The following is a 6,000-nucleotide window of genomic DNA, read 5'->3' on the forward strand; positions in this document are numbered from 1 at the left end:
GACATCCAAGAGTCCATCAGTTTCTAAGGCCCACTGTGCTAGGTATTGTGGAAATATATAGTGGGAGACAGTCTGTTGCCCAAAACCACTGAGCCACAAATGGACAAGATGTTGTTTTATGGAAAAGTGACTGAGAATTAAAAACTAGATAACTTGCTTGGTGTTGTAGCAAAGCCAAGAACTGGACAAAAATATTCCAAGTCCACTGTCATAACCACACGATTATTCTCTCTTTGTTATTCCTGTAATTCTCTAATGCACAGTCAGTGAACCTGATGCAATATTTTACTTTTTATGGCATCAGATGGAAAAGGATGAATCAGAAAGTCTAGTTTCTGTTCCCACCTTCTGTACAGATTTTCACTGTAACCTCGGTCGTGTTACTTGACAAGTAAATGTCAACACATGGTCTGTGTGCTGCTTAGGAGCACAACATGCTTCAGAGGTCTTCACTGGTATTTCAGAACCCAGCTGAATGTCACTCTACATTTTATTTCATTTTCTGTAGGATAGGGATGGCTCCATTCTGATTTCTGACTGCACTAGTGATACAATTCGTAATAGCTTTGAAATCTAAAAGTGAAGGAAAATGCTATAGATATATTTACTTAATTATGTTTAATGATGATGCCATTTATTATCATTTCTTTTTCAGTACCCTGATCTGGGATGGATACGAAAGGATGACGTAGTAAACCAGCCGCTAAGCTTTTGTGTTTGCTTATGTTTAGCATTAACCTGTGCTTATTAACGTTAGCACTCTAATTTAGATAGAATTCTTTAGTTTTGTAATGTATAAAATAATGTTCCCTAAAGCCAATCTAAATATGTGCAGCGACGTCTAATGCTGATTTAGGTATCTAAAGGACTTACCCATACACACAGCTTTATTGTCTTAAACATAGCCCTTTCAGCTAAGTAGCACAGCCCTTTCCTCTTTGGGTCGATTCTGGAGAAAGCATGTTTATACTGGTGTTGCTTACTCTCAGACCAGGTAAAAACCAAACCTCATTCTGTTACTTCAGTACCAGAATACTGTGTGTCCATGGTAGCTGTTGAACCAGTGTACCGCTCTGGTGCCAGGTCGTGAAATCAAGCTGTGGTTCGAGCAGTGGAGCTGATGGGGTCAGGTTGCCTCACTGTGCACGTGTGTGCAGGCTCATCTCTTACTGCTCTCTCCCCAGCTTTGTTCCCAATTACCTCAAACGCCTTCATTTCCTCTAGTTCTCCCTATATCCCATCAACTTATTTTCGTATTTTCAGCTCTTCTTTCTCCTCTATTTAATTAGCTGGGAGAAAGCACGTGTTGTGGTTGATGTGAGGGCTGATTATTCTGCCATTGTGTGAGTACTTATAGGACAACTGACAGGTCATACAGAACAGGTAACTGCCAAGTTCATACTGCTGTATTTCTCATAGTGAAAATATTAACATGAGACTCTCTGCTCTTTCTGGCTGCTAATTTTTGCTGAAATTGCAGCATTTTAACATCATGGAGATTGCTTCCCCCTTTGTCAACTTCAGATGAAAAGCCAATGGCTTCAGAAGTTGTAAGTCAGGTTGGAAGTGAAGGATGGGGGGTGGTAACCACCAATTAATAACGCAGTCATGGAGTCTCATTTGATTAGAAAACCAGGGTAAAAATAACATTCAAACTGATGTATTTATGTCTATTAAAAAACCGTATGCATAAACCTGCCTAAAATTAGAGCTACTCCTCTTCTCTCAGTAGTTAGTGTTTATTCTCTTTATTTAGTGCATTTAAATTCCTATTTACTCAGCTGCAGGAGGAAGTGAGGGGGTCTTTCAGAAGGACACCTGTAGCTGCTCATGTGGACTTTATGCTTCTATGTATTTAAATGCTGGTGTAACAGTATTACCAGCTAAGTGACAGGTATGCTAGAACATTGCTAAGTATTTGGTTTACTAACAAAACCAGATAAAAAATGCTGTTGCAAAAAAAAAGTTGCTAGTAACTTTTGTTAATTTGTGTCTCTGCTTCAAAGATGTATATGCAAAGATGACAGAGTGAGTCAGTGGTCCCAGTAATTTGGCTGATGATAAATTCATCAGAGTAAATGAATGTGTTTTCTGTACCATGACAGTCGGCCCTGTAATGGGATTTTATTAAATTCGTCACTGGTTATTGAAGAAAAGAAAAGAATTTCCTCATCTTGAACTCTTCTGCTAAAACTTTATTCTGAAGCAAGCAAATGTCTGACTGGAAAAGCACATTTATTCTAAATGAGTATTGTTCTGAATGCAAAGGTCAAAAAATTAAAGCAACAACAAACACAGAAAATAGTGGATTACAGGTGCAAAACTGATTTTCCACATGGTCCTCTATCCCACTTCTTTGATGAAGCAGACATCTGAAAATTTTATCAGTAAAATGTACTGAACTGTTTTTGTTTCTGTGGTTTGTCTGTCATGTATTTGGTAGGATATTCAGGAAACAAGAGGTTTTATCATTTATAACAAAACTCAGTCTAAAAGTGATGTAGGATTTATTCGCAGCTTGGCTGGAATGTTACCTAACATAAAGTCACTGCAAACGCCAAGGTAGAATAGATTTGGGTACTGCAGGTTACTCATCTTGATGATGACTGTTGTCATGGATCTCTTCAAGGTGTTTTATATGCCACCTTCTCCTCCAGCTTTATATGGGTTTGGCATCCTCTGTCTCATTTGATTAACTCACTTAAGCTCTTACTTTGGTGTAGGGTTTTATGGTTCATAAACCTAGTTTGTTGACTATAAAACCCTAGACAGGGAAATCACACTTGTTTAGAAGTATCCAAATGAATGCAGCAGCTTTGCATGAAAAATAACACTCATAAACAGAGTGGTAGAGTTAGGGTAGTGTAATAGTCTCTCTTCTTTCCTGCTCTGGGGCTTCGGCCTGCCACCCTTACATGCTGCAAGAATATATTTGCAGAATGTAGTGGAAAGAGCTGAAAAAGCATCAGTAAGGGTTGTGCAAATGTTGAACTTCTGCTACACGGAATCAAACTGTTTTGAACCTTGAAAGAATGAAAAAAATTCAGAAGGGACTTCAGAAAGTCACACCAGACCTTTATCTTATTGGATTGCGCTTGCCCTTGGGTACACAAACATCAACCTGATGAACCAAAAATATGCCCAGTTCTTACAGCTGGCAGCTTTTTCATGATCTTGCTTTTTCAACATTTAAGAATGTGATTACAACAGTGGGCTGCCCTGGTGCTCATATTTTTTTAGTGGAAGAATGTTAATTTCTTACATTATTTGTTAAATCCTCATAACCCTTCCCTGGCATCAAGCAGGCATGAGAATAATCAACTCATTCAAGGCTGTTTTACAGTCTTGCTAAAATTGTTTGCCGGAAATGCTGCAACCCAGTTCTGTCATTTCAAAATTTCTCATCTGATGTGCAGACAGGTCTTTATTATATCAACTAACCATACTTGCTGTCATGAAGCTCTCTCCTGAGTGTATACAGCTGCTTCATATCTTCCCATTTGAACTTTAAACAGAGCCGTTGCCTGCAGGATCACTTCAAAATTACCTAACTGCCGACTTTACCAAATCTGTGAAATTATTCTGTCTGATGATTCAAAGTTGTGGCTTATATTTTGGTTCCTTCTTCACTTTTTATAATTTTCTTTCCTATATGTCCGAGAGAGGACCAGGGGAACAAGAACATGGATTTAGAAACCATGATGCTGATCTCTTTTATACACCTGTAATCCTGTAGTGAATTTACATTATCTTATGATTTTATAATACTGTGTAACTGGTGTAAGAACAGATTAAACCTCAAGTGCAATGATGAAGAGGAGTGAACTGGGGCCCTGTGTGTTCCAGAATCAGCTGTACAGGCAACAAGATTAGGTGCAGAAAAACTGCGATCACATTTTTATCAGTGTAATATTTTTAAACCCTAATTCAAGTGATGTACCAAAGGCTAAATCTTTGTGGGAGAGGTTTACAGGAATCTTTGAGAAGATCCACTTGCTCTAAACCTGCTGCTGTCAGCAGCAGCCTTCACAGCATTTCATGGGCTGCTTTTCTACTGGAAACATCCCGGCACCCGAATGAATAGATTTAAGATTATATGATCCTGCAGAAACCTGGTAGTTGTGTAAAAGCTATTTTACTAACACCTGAGAAGGAAGGTGCCATTTTAGGTTAAATTCAGCTCAAAATGCTTTAAGAGGCTGCCTTTTATGTTACCCAGCTGAGCTGACCTTGCTCACTTTGTCTTCATTTATTTCACACAGTGCATTCAGGTTTGTTGCTTCTGAATTAACGTTGCCTTTCATATATATCACCTGAAATTAATCCTATTTAGTTGTTATTGGATTACAACAAAGCTTCAAGAAGAGTTTATTTTCTTACAGAAAGAGAAACGAGAGCAACAATTTAGAACTAGCTGGTGAAACATTCTTTGGGATATCAATAAGGACCTTGATGTTTTCCATATAGGCCATAAGATCATCTCTGACTGCTGCAGAAATGGGTCATGATCAGGACTGGAAAATGAAGACACTTGTCTAAGCAAAGACTCATTCTGCTAAAATGAGATTTCATCGCTGTATTGAAATCTAAAAAAAAAAAAAAAATTATTACTGTAGAAACAGGGTATAAGGAACATCTGCAAATCAAATAAGAGTTTGATGCATGAAAAATCATACAAGGCCACAGCAAGGCAATTTCTGACCACGTCATAGACTTTATTGCTTTTATCACCATCAATTCTTACTAGTTAATATTATTCCCACTGCAAATATGGGGAACAGAAGAGCAAAGAAGTTGCGTTACTTTCCAGCAGCCATTTATGAATGCTGTGGCCATACAGAGATGTGCACATACAATTCGCAAGAGCTGAGTGGGCACTGCAGCAGCCATTGCACCATCCAGCTTCTCTCTGAAAAAAGCGGAGGGAAAAATGCGTATCCCCGCATCAGCAGTCTAAAGAGAAAGAAAGCAGATGATGTACGTCAGAGTTTTACTTTCACATAGTAAAGTAGATACTCACTAGATACTGTTTTGCAGTCAGGTTCTTTCTCCTGAGAAAAATCCCTTTTGTTGCTGGGCTTTCTGCCCTGGAATATCATTTTTATTTCATTACCAGCGGGACTCCCAGTGCCAGCCAGGCAAGCCCCATGGCTCAAGATTTCTGAGCTCAGGGCAGGCAGCAACAATCAGCTTGAACAGCGTTTCATTGACTGAACTGCATACAAGTGATGAAGGGTATATAAATTATGTTCTCTCCTGTAAGAGAGACAGGTGAGTGACTTACAAGAAGCAAGCACAGAGCTTGAGCTAGAATATCCATTCCCATGGGCTTTTCTAAGGGAAGTTGACATCCCAGCTGGGAGTACAGATTTTAGTAGATGTAGCTGACTTTCAAGCCCACTCTGAAAAAAATGGCAAAAGAGCTCCTTGTTGGCCGCTTTTTAAGATGTGTTTTCAGTCAATATTTCTCATGATAAAACATCTCATTTTTCTGTCCTTTAGCCAATTATTTCTAATATATAATTGTCATAGAGCTGGATCCTATCCATGTGTAGAAGTTCAAGTGTTTTTCCAGAATTTTTTTTTTCCTACATGTTTGTATTTAAACCCTGGAATTCATTCAGGTATTTACAGTTTGTGCTGAGATTTTTCAAAATGTGATGGGATTTTTAAATACAAAGTGAGATTAGAAATTTTCATTAGACATCATATTTGTAGCTGCATTTCCGTGTTCCTAGCAGAAAAAAACAAGTGTGCAAACATGGAAAATAAAATTCTTCTGTGCTAGAATCTGCTTGTTCATTTTCTAACAGGTGCAATATGGGTATCAACAACTCTTTTCCTTCCTTTTTTTGCTATTTTTTATGCATTATGAGGAGCAATACTTCTGCGTTGGACGTCAGAGTTCAATTATTTTTTCTCAGCAGAGTTTGGAAGGAAAGCTGTGACCAGCTCATAACTGACTCGCTGCAGTAATTGATTCATATCCCTTGTCTTTCA

General features: G+C 38.4%; 1 protein-coding gene across 1 annotated transcript in view; it reads left to right on the forward strand.

Moving 5' to 3' along the window:
* Positions 1-6,000, forward strand: part of TULP4 (TUB like protein 4) — a 126,390-nt gene that overhangs the window by 99,063 nt on the left and 21,327 nt on the right.

This window comes from Egretta garzetta, unplaced genomic scaffold, assembly GCF_000687185.1.
Source record: "Egretta garzetta isolate BGI_Z169 unplaced genomic scaffold, ASM68718v1 scaffold397, whole genome shotgun sequence".
In the NCBI taxonomy this organism is placed as follows: Eukaryota; Metazoa; Chordata; class Aves; order Pelecaniformes; family Ardeidae; genus Egretta; species Egretta garzetta.